We start from the raw sequence: 17,629 nt of genomic DNA, 5'->3' as shown, positions 1-17,629 counted from the left end.
TGCATAAACATGGAAATGTCTACACTGACATCTCTATACTCATGGAAATATCTTCACAGGCATCTGTATAAACATGGAAATATCTACACCGCTATCTCTATAAACATGGAAATATCTACAATGCTATCTGTATAAACATGGAAATATCTACACCGCCATCTGTATGAACGTGGAAATAACTTCACAGTCATCTGTATAAACATGGAAATAACTACACCGCTTTCGGTATAAATATGAAAATATCTACACCGCTATCACTATAAATATGGAAATCTCTTCATCGCCATCTGCATAAACATCTAAATATCTACAACGCCATCTGTATAAACATGGAAATATCTACACAGGCATCTGTATAAACATGGAAACATCAACACCGCAATCTCTATACATATGGAAATACCTACACCGCCATCTCTATAAATATCTACACCACCATCTGTAAATATGGAAATATCTACACTTCCATCTGTATAAACATGGAAAAATCTACACAGCGATCTCTATAAACATGTAAATATCTACACCGCTATCTGTATAAACATTGAAATAGCCACAAGGCGATCTGTATAAACATGGAAATATCTTCACTGCCATCTGTAAAAACATGGAAGTATCTACACAGTCATCTGTATAAACATGGAAATATCTACACCTCCATCTGTATTAACATGGAAATATCCACACTGCCATCTGTATACACATGGAAATATCTACACAGACGTCTGCGGAATTGTGAAAATATCCACACCGCTATCTCTACAAACGTGGAAATAACTACACCTAGATCTCTATAAAGATGGAAATATCTACACCGCTACCTGTATAAACATGGAAATATCTACACTTATATCTGTATAAACATGGAAATATCTAAACCGCTATATCCATAAACATGGAAATATCTAAACTGCCATCTGTAGAAAGATGGAAATACCTAAACCGCGATCTGTATAAACATGGAAATACCTACACCGCTGTCTGTATAAACATGGAAATACCAACACCGCCATCTGTATAAACATGGAAATATCTACACTGCCATCTGTATACACATGGAAATAACTGCACAGACATCTGTAGAAATGAGAAAATATCTACACCGCTATCTCTACAAACGTGGAAATAGCTAAACCACGATCTGTATAAACACGGAAATATCTACACCGCTACCTGTATAAACAAGGAAATATCGACACAGATATCTGTATAAACATGGAAATAGCCACAGGGCTATCTGTATAAACATCGAAAAACCTACACCGCCATCTGAATAAACATGGAAATACCTACACGGCTATCTGTATAAATATGGAAATATCTACACCGCTACCTCTATAAACATTGAAATATCTACACAGATATCGGTATAAACATGGAAATATCTACACCGCTATCTCTATAAACATGGAAATATCTACACTGCCATCTGTATAAATATGAAAATATCTACACAGCCATCTCTATAAACATGGAAATTTCTACACTGCCATCTGTATAAACATGGAAATATGTACACAGCCATCTCTAGAAACATGGAAATATCTACATTGCTATCTGTATAAACATGGAAATGGCCACACCGCTATCTCTATAAACATGGAAATATCTACACCGCCATCTGTAAAAACCTGGAAATATCTACACAGTCATCTGTATAAACATGGAAGTATCTACACCTCCATCTGTATAAACATGGAAATATCTACACTGCCATCTGTATGCACATGGAAATATCTACATAGCCATCTGTATAAACCCTGAAATATCTACACCGCTATCTCTATAAACGTGGAAATACCTACACTTTTATCTGTATATACATGGAAATATCTACACCGCTATCGGTAAAAACATGGACGTATCTACACCGCTATCTATAAACATGGAAATAGCTACAACGCTATGTGTTTAAACTTGGAAATATCAACACCGCCATCTCTATAAACATGGAAATATATCCACTGCTATCTGTATAAACATGGAAATATCTCCACCGCTATCTGCATAAACATGGAAATATCTCCACCGCTATCTGTATAAACATGGAAATATCTACATCACTATCGGCATAAACATGGAAATATCTACACTGCCATATGTACAAACATGGAAATAGCCACACCGCTATCTCTATAAACATGGAAATATCTACACCGCCATCTGAATAGACATGGAAATATCAACACCGCCATCTGCATAAACATGGAAATATATGCACCACCATCTGTATAAACATGGAAATAACTACACCGCTATCTGTATAAACATGGAAATATCTACACTGCTATCTGTATAAACATGGAAATATCTACACCGCTATCTGTATAAATATGGAAATATCTACACTGCTATCTATAAACATGGAAATATCTACACCGCTATCTGTGTAAATATGGAAATATCTACACCGCTATCTCTATAAACATGGAAATGTCTACACCGCTATCTGTATAAACATGGAAATATCTACATGTGTATCTCTATAAACATGGAAGTATCAACACCGCCATCTGTATAAACATTGAAATACCTACACAGTCATCAATATAAATATGGAAATATCTACACCACTATCTGTATAAACATGGAAATATCTACACTGCCATCTGTATAAACATGGAAATATCTACACCGCCATCTCTATAAACATGGAAATATGTACACAGTCATCTGTATAAACATGGAAATAAGACACCGCTATCTGTATAAACATGGAAATATCTCCCCCGCTTTCTGTATAAACATGGAAATATCTACACCGCTATTGGTATAACCATGGAAATATCTACATCGCTATCTGCGTAAACATGGAAATATCTAAACTGACATCTGTATAAACATAGAAATAGCCACACCACAATCTGTATAAACAGGGAAGTATCTACACCGCCATCAGAATAAACATGGAAATATCTACACGGGTATCTGTATAAATATGGAAATATCTACACCGCTATCTCTATAAACATGGAAATATCTTCACAGCTATCTCTATAAACATGGAAATATCTACACCGCCATCTGTATAAACCTGGAAATATCTACACCTCCATCTGTATAAACATGGAAATATCTACACCGCCATCTGTAAAAACATGGAAATATCTACACAATCATCTGTATAAATATGGAAATTCCAACACCTCCATCTGTATAAACATGGAAATATCTACACTGCCATCTGTATACACATGGAAATATCTACTCAGCCATCATCATAAACATGGAAATATCTACACCGCTATCTCTATATACATGGAAATACCTACACAACTATCTGTATAAACATGGAAATATCTTCACCGCCATCTGTAAAAATATGGAAATATCTTCACCGCCATCTGTAAAAATATGGAAATATCTACACACTCATCAGTATAAACATGGAAGTGTCTACACATCCAAGTGTATAAACATGGAAATATCTGCACTGCCATCTCTTTACACATGGAAATATCTACACACACATCTGTATAAACATAGAAATACCTACACCTCCATCTGTATAAACATGGAAACACCTACACTGCCATCTGTATTCACATGGTAATATCTACACAGCCATCTGTATAAACATGTTATTATCTACACTGCTATCTCTATAAACATGGAAATATCTCAACCGCTATCTCTATAAACATGGAAATATCTACACCGCTGTCTGTATAAACATGGATATATCTACACCGCTATCTCTATAAACATGGAAATATCTACATCGCTATCTGTATAAACATGGAAATATCTCCACCGCTATCTGTATAAACCTGGAAATATCTGCACTAGTATCTTTATAAACATGGAAATATCTGCACTGCTATCTGTATAAACATGGAAATATCTACAACGCTATCTGTGTAAACATGGAAATATCTACACCGCTATCTGTGTAAACATGGAAACATCTACACCGCTATCTGTGTAAAGACGGAAATACCTACACCGCAATCTGTGCAAAGATGGAAATATCTACACCGGTATCTCTGTAAACATGCAAATATCTGCACTGATATCTGTATAAGTATGGAAACAACTACATCGCTATCTGTATAAACATTGAAATATCTACTCCGCCATCAGTATAAACATGGAAATATCTACACCGCTTTCTGTATAAATATGGAAATATCTACACCGCTATCTCCATAATCATGAAAACATCTACACCGATATCTGTATAAAGATGGAACTATCTACACCGCGATCTCTGTAAACATGGAAATATCTACACCGCTATCTCTATAAACATGGAAATATCTACACCGCTATCTCTATAAAAATGGAAATATCTACAACACCATCCGTATAAACATGGAAATACCTACACAGTCATCTGTATAAACTTGGAAATAACTACACCACCATCTGTACAAACATGGAAATATCTACACCGCCATCTGTATAAACATGGAAATATCTACACTGCTATCTCTATAAACATAGAAATACCTATACCGCTATCGGTATAAACATGGAAATATCTACAGCGCTATATCTATAAACATGGAAATAAACACCCCGACATCTCTAAAAACATGGAAATATCTACACCGCTATCTCTATAAACATGGAAATATCTACATTTCTATCTGTATAAACATGGAAATATCAACACCGCTATCTCTATAAACATGGAAATATGTACACCGCTATCTCTATAAATATGGAAATATCCACACTGCCATCTGTATAAAGGTGGAAATATCTACACCGTGAGCTGTATAAATATGGAAATAACTACACTGCTATCTGTATAAACATGGAATTACAAACACCGCTATCTGTATAAACATGGAAATATCTACACCGCCATCTGTAAAAACATGAAAATAACTACACAGTCATCTGTATAAACAAGGAAATATGTACACCTCCAACAGTATAAATATGAAAATAACTACACTGCCGTCTGTATAAACATGGAAATATCTACACAGCCGTCAGTATAAACATGGAAACGTCTACACGGCAATCTCTGTAAACGTGGAAATATGTACACCGCTATGTGTAGAAACACGGAAATATCTACACTGCTAACTGTTTAAACATGGGAATATCTACACCGCTTTCTGTATAAACATGGAAATATCTACACTGATATCTGTATAAACATGGAAATATCTACATCGCTACATGTATAAACATGGAAAAACCTCCACCGCTCTCTGTACAAACATGAAAATATCTACACCGCTATCTGTCTAAACATGGAAATATCTACACAGCTATCTGTGTAAACATGGAAATATCTACACCGCTATCTGTGAAAAATGGAAATATCTACACCGAAATCTGTATAAAGATGGTAATATCTACACCGATATCTGTGTAAACATGGAATAATCAACACTTCTATCTGTATAAACACGGAAAAATCTACACCGCTATCTGTATAAACAGGAAAAAATCTACACCGCCATCCGTATAAACATGGAAATATCAACACCGCCATCTGAATAAACATGGAAATATATACACAGCTATGTGTATAAACATGGAAATATCTACAACGCTATGTGTGTAAACATGGATATATCTACACTGCTATCAATGTAAACCTGGAAATATCTACACCGCTATCTGTGTAAAGATGGAAATATCTACACCACTATCTGTATAAATATGGAAATATCTACACTGCTATGGCTATAAACATGGAAATAGCTACACCGCAATCTCTATAAACATGGAAATATCTGCACCGCCATCTGTATAAACATGGAAATATCTACACCGCTATCTGTATAAATATGGAAATATCTACACCGCTATCTCTATAAAGATGGAAATATCTACACCGCTATCTGTATAAACATGGAAATATCTACACCGCTATCTCTATAAACATGGAAATATCTACACCGCCATCTGTATAAACATGTAAATATCTACACCACCATCTGTATAAACATGTAAATATCTACACCGCTATCTTAATAAATATGGAAATATCTACAACGTTAACTCTATAAAGAAGGAAATACCTCAACCGCCATCAGTATAAACATGCAAATATCTACACAGTCCTCTGTATAAACATGGAAATATCTACACCACCATTTCTATAAACATGTAAATATCTACACTGCCATCTGTATACACATGGAAATATCTACACCGCCATCTGCATAAACATGGAATATCTACACAGTCATCAGTATTAACAAGGAAATATCAACACAGACATCTGTATTAACATGGAAATATCTACACCACCATCTCTATAAACATGGAAATATCTACACGGTCATCTGAATACATATGGAATTATTTACACGGCCTTCTATATACACATGAAAATATCTACACAGCCATCTGTATAAACATGGAAATATCTACAACGCAATCTGTATAAACATGGAAATATCTACACCGCAATCTCTATAAACATGAAAATATCTACATCACCATCTCCATAAACATGGAACTATCTACACCGCCATCTCTATGATCATGGAAATATCTACACTGCTATCTGTGTAAACATGGAAATATCTAAACTGCCGTCTGTATAAAGATGGAAATATCTACACCGTGAGCTGTATAAACATGGAAATATCTACATCGCTATCTGTATAAACATGGAAATACCAACACCGCTATCTGTAAAAACATGGAAATATCTACACTGCTATCTGTATAAACATGGAAATATCTACACCGCTATCTCTATAAACATGGAAATACTTACACCGCCATCTCTATAAACATGGAAATACTTACACCGCTATTTCAATAAAAGTAGAAATATCAACAACGCCATCTCTATAAACATGGGAATATCTACACCGCCATCTGCATAAACATGGAAATATCTACACCGCCATCTGTACAACCATCTAAATATCTACACTGCCATCTGTGGAAAGATGGAAATATCTACACCGTGATCTGAATAAACATGGAAATTTCTACAACGCTACATGTATAAACATGGAAATAACTACACCGCTATCAGTATAAACATGGAAATATCTATACCACGGTCTGTATGAACATGGAAATGTCTACATCGCTATCTGTATAAACATGGAAATACCTACACCGCTATCTGTATAAACATGGTAATAGCTACACCACCATCTCTATAAACATGGAAATACCTACACTGCCATCTGTATAAACATGGAAATATCTACACCGCTATCTGTATAAATATGGAAATATCTACACCGCTATCTCTATAAACATGGAAATATCTACACCGCCGTCTCTATAAACTTGAAAATATCTACACCGCCATCTCCATAAACATGGACCTATCTACACAGACATCTGAATAAACATGGAAATATCTACACCGCTATCTGTTAAAACATGGAAATATCTACAATGCCGTCTGCATAAAGATGGAAATATCTAAACCGCGAGCTGTATAAACATGGAAATATCTACAGCGCTATCTGTATAAACATGGACATACACCACCATTTCTATAATCATGGAAATACCTACACCGCTATCTCAACAAACATAGAAATATCTACACCGCTATCTCTATAAACACAGAAATGTCTACACCGCTGTCGGTATAAACATTTAAATATCTAAACCTCTATCTCTATAAACATGGAAGTATCTACACCGCTATCTGTATAAATATGGAAATATCTACACCGCCATCTGTATAAACATGGAAATATCCACACCCCAATCTGTATAAATATGGAAATACGTAAACCGCTACCTCCATAGACATGGAAATATCTACACCGCTATCTGTATAAACATGGAAATATCTACACCGCTCTCTGTTTAAACATGGATATATCTACACCGCCATCTGAATAAACACGGAAATATCTACACCGCCATCTGTATAAACTTGGAAATATCTACACCGCAATCTGTTTAAATATGGAAATTCCTAAACCACTATCTCTATAAACATTTAAATATCTACACCGCCATCTCTATAAACATGAAAATATCTACAACGCCATCTAAATAAACATGGAACTGTCTACACCGCCATCAGTATAAACATGGAAATATCTACACCGCTATGTGTATAAATATGGAAATACCTGCACTGACATCTGTATAAAGATGGAATTATCTTCCCTGAGAGCTGTATAAACATGGAAATATCTACACCGCTATGTCTATAAAGATGGAAATACTTACACTGCAATCTCTATAAACATGGAAATATTTACACCGCTATCTCAATAAACATAGACATATCTACACCGTCATCTCTATAAACATGGAAATATCTACACTGCGATCTGCATAAACATGGAAATATCTATACCGCCATCTGTATAAACATGGAAATATCTACACCGCCATCTGTATAAACTTGGAAATATCTACACCGCAATCTGTTTAAATATGGAAATACCTAAACCGCTATCTCTATAGACATGGAAATATCTACACCGCTATCTGTATAAACATGGAAATATCTACACCGCTATCTGTATAAACATGGAAATATCTACACTGCCATCTGTACAAACATGGAAATATCTACACAGTCATCTGTATAAACATGGAAATACCTTAATCACCATCTGTATAAACACGGAAATATGTACAATGGAATCTGTATAAATATGAAAATATCTATACAGTCATCTCTATAAACATGGAAATATCTACACCGCTATCTGTATAAAGATGGAAATACCACACCGCTATCTGTATAAACATGGAAATATCTACACCGCTATCCATATAAACATGGAAGTATCTGCACAGCTGTCTGTATAAACACGGAAATATCTACACCGCTTTCACTATAAACATCGAAATACCTACACCGCTATCTCTATGAACATGGAAATATCTACACCGCTATCTCTATAAACATGGAAATATCTACACAGCCAATCTACAAACTTGGAAATATCTACTTCGCCATCTGCATAAACAAGGAAATATCGGCACCGCCATCTGCATAAACATGGAAATATCTACACCGCCATCTGTATAAACATGGGAATATCTACACCGCTATCTTTATAAACATGGAAATATCTGCAACACTATCTGTGTAAACATGGAAATATGTACACCGCTATCTGTGTAAACATGGAAATATCTACACCGCTATCTGTATAAAGATGGAAGTATCTACACCGCTATCTGTAAAACGTGGAAATATCTACACCGCTATCTGTGTAAACGTGGAAATATCTACACCGATATCTGTATAAACATGTAAATATCTACACTGCTATCGGTATAAACAAGGGAATATCTACACTGCCATCTGTATAAACATGGAAATATCTACACCGCCATCTGTATAAACATGGAAATGTATACACCGCTATATGTACAAATATGGAAATATCTACACCACTATCTCTGTAAACATGGAAATATCTATACCGCTATCTTTATAAATACGGAAATATCTACACCGTTCTCTCTATAAACATGGAAATATCAACACCACCATCTGTATAAACTTGCAAGTATCTACAGAGTCATCTGCATAAATATGGAAATATCTACACCACCATCTCTATAAACATGGAAATATCTAAACCGCCATCTCTATACACATGGAAATATCTACACAGCCATCTGTATAAACATGGAAATATCTTCACCGCTGTCTCTATAAACATGGAAATAAGTAAACCGCTATCTGTATAAATATGGAAATATCTACAGCGCTATCTGTATAAACATGGCAATATCTATAACGCTATCTGTGTAAACATGGAAATATCTACACAGCCATCTGTGTAAACTTGGAAATATCTACAACGCTATCTGTGTAAACATGGAAATATCTAAACAGCTATCTGTGTAAACTTGGAACTATCTACACCGCTCTCTGTGTAAAGATGGAAATATCTACACCGCTATCTGTATAGACATATAAATTCCTACACCGCTATCTGTATAAACATGGAAATATCTACAACGCTTTCCCTGTAAACATGGAAATATCAACTCCGCTATCCATATAAACATGGAAATATCTACACCGCTATCTGTATAAACACGGAAATATCTACACCGCTATCACTATAAACATAGAAATACCTACACTGCTATCTCTATAAACATGGAAATATGTACACCGCTATCTCTATAAAGATGGAAATATCTAAACCGCCATCTCTATAAACCTGGAAATATCTACACCGCCGTCTGCATAAACATGGAAATATCTACACCGCTATCTTTATAAATATGAAAATATCTCCAAAACTATCTATGTAAACATGGAAATATCTACACCGCTATCTGAATAAACATGGAAATAACTACCACGCAATCTGTGCAAAGATGGAAATATCTACAACGCTATCAGTGTAAACATGGAAATATATACACCACTATCTGTGTAAACATGTAAATATATAAACCGCCATCTCTATACACATGGAAATATCTACACAGCCATCTGTATAAACATGGAAATATCTTCACCGCTGTCTCTATAAACATGGAAATAAGTAAACCGCTGTCTGTATAAACATGGCAATATCTATAACGCTATCTGTGTAAACATGGAAATATCTACACAGCCATGTGTGTAAACTTGGAAATATCTACAATGCTATCTGTGTAAACATCGAAATATCTACAACCCTATCTGTGTAAACATGGAAATACTTACAACGCTATATGTGTAAACATGGAAATATCTACAAAGCTATCTGTGTAAACTTGGAAATATCTACACCACTCTCTGTGTAAAGATGTAGATACCTACACCGCAATCTGTGCAAAGATGGAAATATCTACACCATTATCTCTGTAAACATGGAAATATCTACACTACCATCTGTATATACATGGAAATATCTACACTGCCATCTGTATAAGCGTGGAAATATCTACACCGATATCTGCATAAACATGGAAAAATCTACACCGCTATCTCTATAAACATTGAAATATCTACACCGCCATCTGTAAAAACAAGGAAATATCTACACAGTCATCTGTATGAACATGGAAATAACTACGCCATCATCTGTACAAACATGGAAATAACTACAATGCCATCTGTATACACATGGAAATATCTACACCGCTATCTCTATAAACATGGAAATACATACACCGCTATCTTTGTAAACACGGAAATATCTACACCGCTATCTCTATAAACATGGAAATATCTACATCGCCATCTCTATAAACATGAAAATATCTACACTGCCATCTCCATAAACATGGAAATATCGACACTGCCATCTGTATAAACATGGAAATATCTACACCGCCATCTCTATAAACATGGAAATATATACACGGCCATCTGTATAAAAATGGAAATATCTACACAGCCAGCTGTATAAACATGGAAATATCTACACCGCTATCTCTATAAACACGGAAATACCTACACCACTATCTCTATAAACATTCAAATATCTACACCACTATTTCTATAAACTTGGAAATATCTACACCGCTATCTGTATAAATATGGAAATATCTACACCGCAATCTCTATACACATGAAAATATCTACACAGCTATCTGCAAAAACATGGAAATATCTACTCCGCTGTCTCTATAAACATGGAAATCTCTACACCGCCATCTTTATCAACATATAAATAACCACAGCGAGCTGTATAAACATGGAAATATCTACACCGCTATCTGTATAAACACGGAAATACCAATACCACTATCTGTATACACATAGAAATATCTACACCGCTATCTCTATAAACATGGAAATATCTGCACCGCGATCTGTATGAACATGGAAATAGCTACACCGCTATCTGTATAAACATGGAAATATCTACAACGCTATCTCTATAAATGTGGAAATATCTCCAACGCCATCTGTAAAAACATGGAAATATCTACACAATCATCTGTATAAACATGGAAATATCTACAACGCTATCTCTATAAATGTGGAAATATCTCCAACACCATCTGTAAAAACATGGAAATATCTCCAACGCCATCTGTAAAAACATGGAAATATCTACACCACTATTTCAATTAACACGGAAATACCTACACCGCTATCTCTATAAACATTCAAATATCTACACCACTATCTCTATAAACATGGAAATATCTACACTGCCATCTGGATAAAGATGTAAATATCTACACCGCAAGCTGCCTAAACATGGAAATATCTACAATGCTATCTCTATAAAAATGGAAATAGCAAGATTGCTATCTGTATAAACATTGAAATATCTACACCGATATCTGTATAAACATGGAAATATCTACACCACTATCTCTGTAAACATGGAAATATCTGCAACACCATCTGTAAAAACATGGAAATATCTACACAGTCATCTGTATAAACATGGAAATATCTACACAACCATCTGTATACACATGGAAATATGTACACAGCAATCAGTATAAACATGGAAATATCTACACCGCTATCTGTATAAACATGGAAAAATTTACACCGCTATCTGTATAAACATGGAAATAACTACACTGCCATCTGTATAAACATGGAAATATCTACACCGCCATCTCCATAAACATGGAACTATCTACACTGCCATTTGTATAAACATGGAAATATCTACACCGCTCTCTGTATAAACATGGAAATATCTACACTGCCATCTGTATACAGACGGAAATATCTACATCACGAGCTGTATAAACATGGAAATATCTACACCGCTATCTGTATAAACATGGAAATACCAACACCGCTTTCAGTATAAACATGGAAATATCAACACCGCTATCCATATAAACATAGAAATATCTACACTACTATCTTCATAAACATGGAAATGCCTGCACCGCCATCTCTATATACATGGAATTATCTACACCGCTATCTGTATAAACATGGAAATATCTACACCGCTATCTGTATAAACAAGGAAATATCTACACCGCTATCTCTATAAACGTGGAAATATCTACACCGCCATCTCTACAAACATGGAAAAATCTACACAGTCATCTGAATAAACATGGAAATATCTACACCACGATCTGTATAAACATGGAAATATCTACACTGCCATCTGTATAAACATGGCTATATCTACACAGCCATCTTCATAAACATGGAAATATCTAAACCACTATCTCTATAAACATGGAAATACCTACACCGCTATCTCTATAAACATTCAAATATCTACACCACTATCTCTATAAACACGGAAATATCTACACGGCCATCTCTAAAAACATGAAAATATCTATACTGCCATCTCCTTAAACATGGAGCTACCTACACCGCCATCTGTATAAACATGGAAATACCTACATTGCCATGTGGATAAAAATGTAAACATCTACACCGCGAGCTGTATAAACATGGAAATATCTACACCGCTATCTGTATAAACATGGAAATAACTCAACCGCTATCTCTATAAACATGGAAATATCTACCCCGCTGTCTGTATAAACATGGATATATCTACACCGCTATCTCTATAAACATGGAAATATCTACATCGCTATCTGTATAAACATGGAAATATCTCCACCGTGATCTGTATAAACATGGAAATATCTGCACCAGTATCTTTATAAACATGGAAATATCTGCACTGCTATCTGTATCAACATGGAAGTATCTACAACGCTATCTGTGTAAACATGGAAATATCTACACCGCTATCTGTGTAAACATGGAAACATCTACACCGCTATCTGTGTAAACATGGAAATATCTACACCGCAATCTGTGAAAAGATGGAAATATCTACACCGGTATCTCTGTAAACATGGAAAGATTAGCAATGCTATCTGTATAAATATGGAAACAACTACATCGCTATCTGTATAAACATTGAAATATCTACTCCGCCATCTGTATAAACAAGGAAATATCTACATCGCCATCTGTATAAATATGGAAATATCTACACCGATATCTGTATAAATATGGAAATATCTACACCGCTGTCTCTATAATCATGAAAACATCTACACCGCTATCTGTATAAAGATGGAACTATCTACACCGCGATCTCTGTAAACATGGAAATATCTACACCGCTATCTCTATAAAAATGGAAATATCTACAACACCATCCGTATAAACATGGAAATACCTACACAGACATCTGTATAAACATGGAAATAACTACAACACCATCTGTACAAATATGGAAATACCTACACTGCCATCTATATAAACATGGAAATACCTTCACAGTCATCAGTATACGCATTGAAATATCTACAGCGTTTTCTGTACAAACATGGAAATATCTACACTGCCATCTGTATAAACGTGGAAATATCTACACCGCTATCCATATAAACATGGAAATAGCTACACCGCGAGCAGTATAAACGTGGAAATATCTACACCGCTACCTGTATAAACAAGGAAATATCGACACCGATATCTGTATAAACATGGAAATAACTACACCGCAATCTGTATAAACATGGAAATATCTACACTGCCATCTGTATTCACATGGTAATATCTACACAGCCATCTGTATAAACATGTTATTATCTACACTGCTATCTCTATAAACATGGAAATATCTCAACCGCTATCTCTATAAACATGGAAATATCTACACCGCTGTCTGTATAAACATGGATATATCTACACCGCTATCTCTATAAACATGGAAATATCTACATCGCTATCTGTATAAACATGGAAATATCTCCACCGCTATCTGTATAAACCTGGAAATATCTGCACTAGTATCTTTATAAACATGGAAATATCTGCACTGCTATCTGTATAAACATGGAAATATCTACAACGCTATCTGTGTAAACATGGAAATATCTACACCGCTATCTGTGTAAACATGGAAACATCTACACCGCTATCTGTGTAAAGACGGAAATACCTACACCGCAATCTGTGCAAAGATGGAAATATCTACACCGGTATCTCTGTAAACATGCAAATATCTGCACTGATATCTGTATAAGTATGGAAACAACTACATCGCTATCTGTATAAACATTGAAATATCTACTCCGCCATCAGTATAAACATGGAAATATCTACACCGCTTTCTGTATAAATATGGAAATATCTACACCGCTATCTCCATAATCATGAAAACATCTACACCGATATCTGTATAAAGATGGAACTATCTACACCGCGATCTCTGTAAACATGGAAATATCTACACCGCTATCTCTATAAACATGGAAATATCTACACCGCTATCTCTATAAAAATGGAAATATCTACAACACCATCCGTATAAACATGGAAATACCTACACAGTCATCTGTATAAACTTGGAAATAACTACACCACCATCTGTACAAACATGGAAATATCTACACCGCCATCTGTATAAACATGGAAATATCTACACTGCTATCTCTATAAACATAGAAATACCTATACCGCTATCGGTATAAACATGGAAATATCTACAGCGCTATATCTATAAACATGGAAATAAACACCCCGACATCTCTAAAAACATGGAAATATCTACACCGCTATCTCTATAAACATGGAAATATCTACATTTCTATCTGTATAAACATGGAAATATCAACACCGCTATCTCTATAAACATGGAAATATGTACACCGCTATCTCTATAAATATGGAAATATCCACACTGCCATCTGTATAAAGGTGGAAATATCTACACCGTGAGCTGTATAAATATGGAAATAACTACACTGCTATCTGTATAAACATGGAATTACAAACACCGCTATCTGTATAAACATGGAAATATCTACACCGCCATCTGTAAAAACATGAAAATAACTACACAGTCATCTGTATAAACAAGGAAATATGTACACCTCCAACAGTATAAATATGAAAATAACTACACTGCCGTCTGTATAAACATGGAAATATCTACACAGCCGTCAGTATAAACATGGAAACGTCTACACGGCAATCTCTGTAAACGTGGAAATATGTACACCGCTATGTGTAGAAACACGGAAATATCTACACTGCTAACTGTTTAAACATGGGAATATCTACACCGCTTTCTGTATAAACATGGAAATATCTACACTGATATCTGTATAAACATGGAAATATCTACATCGCTACATGTATAAACATGGAAAAACCTCCACCGCTCTCTGTACAAACATGAAAATATCTACACCGCTATCTGTCTAAACATGGAAATATCTACACAGCTATCTGTGTAAACATGGAAATATCTACACCGCTATCTGTGAAAAATGGAAATATCTACACCGAAATCTGTATAAAGATGGTAATATCTACACCGATATCTGTGTAAACATGGAATAATCAACACTTCTATCTGTATAAACACGGAAAAATCTACACCGCTATCTGTATAAACAGGAAAAAATCTACACCGCCATCCGTATAAACATGGAAATATCAACACCGCCATCTGAATAAACATGGAAATATATACACAGCTATGTGTATAAACATGGAAATATCTACAACGCTATGTGTGTAAACATGGATATATCTACACTGCTATCAATGTAAACCTGGAAATATCTACACCGCTATCTGTGTAAAGATGGAAATATCTACACCACTATCTGTATAAATATGGAAATATCTACACTGCTATGGCTATAAACATGGAAATAGCTACACCGCAATCTCTATAAACATGGAAATATCTGCACCGCCATCTGTATAAACATGGAAATATCTACACCGCTATCTGTATAAATATGGAAATATCTACACCGCTATCTCTATAAAGATGGAAATATCTACACCGCTATCTGTATAAACATGGAAATATCTACACCGCTATCTCTATAAACATGGAAATATCTACACCGCCATCTGTATAAACATGTAAATATCTACACCACCATCTGTATAAACATGTAAATATCTACACCGCTATCTTAATAAATATGGAAATATCTACAACGTTAACTCTATAAAGAAGGAAATACCTCAACCGCCATCAGTATAAACATGCAAATATCTACACAGTCCTCTGTATAAACATGGAAATATCTACACCACCATTTCTATAAACATGTAAATATCTACACTGCCATCTGTATACACATGGAAATATCTACACCGCCATCTGCATAAACATGGAATATCTACACAGTCATCAGTATTAACAAGGAAATATCAACACAGACATCTGTATTAACATGGAAATATCTACACCACCATCTCTATAAACATGGAAATATCTACACGGTCATCTGAATACATATGGAATTATTTACACGGCCTTCTATATACACATGAAAATATCTACACAGCCATCTGTATAAACATGGAAATATCTACAACGCAATCTGTATAAACATGGAAATATCTACACCGCAATCTCTATAAACATGAAAATATCTACATCACCATCTCCATAAACATGGAACTATCTACACCGCCATCTCTATGATCATGGAAATATCTACACTGCTATCTGTGTAAACATGGAAATATCTAAACTGCCGTCTGTATAAAGATGGAAATATCTACACCGTGAGCTGTATAAACATGGAAATATCTACATCGCTATCTGTATAAACATGGAAATACCAACACCGCTATCTGTAAAAACATGGAAATATCTACACTGCTATCTGTATAAACATGGAAATATCTACACCGCTATCTCTATAAACATGGAAATACTTACACCGCCATCTCTATAAACATGGAAATACTTACACCGCTATTTCAATAAAAGTAGAAATATCAACAACGCCATCTCTATAAACATGGGAATATCTACAC

The sequence above is a fragment of the Pan paniscus genome, chromosome X, assembly GCF_029289425.2.
Source record: "Pan paniscus chromosome X, NHGRI_mPanPan1-v2.0_pri, whole genome shotgun sequence".
Taxonomy (NCBI): Eukaryota; Metazoa; Chordata; class Mammalia; order Primates; family Hominidae; genus Pan; species Pan paniscus.
Note: the sequence above shows the minus strand (reverse complement) of the source record.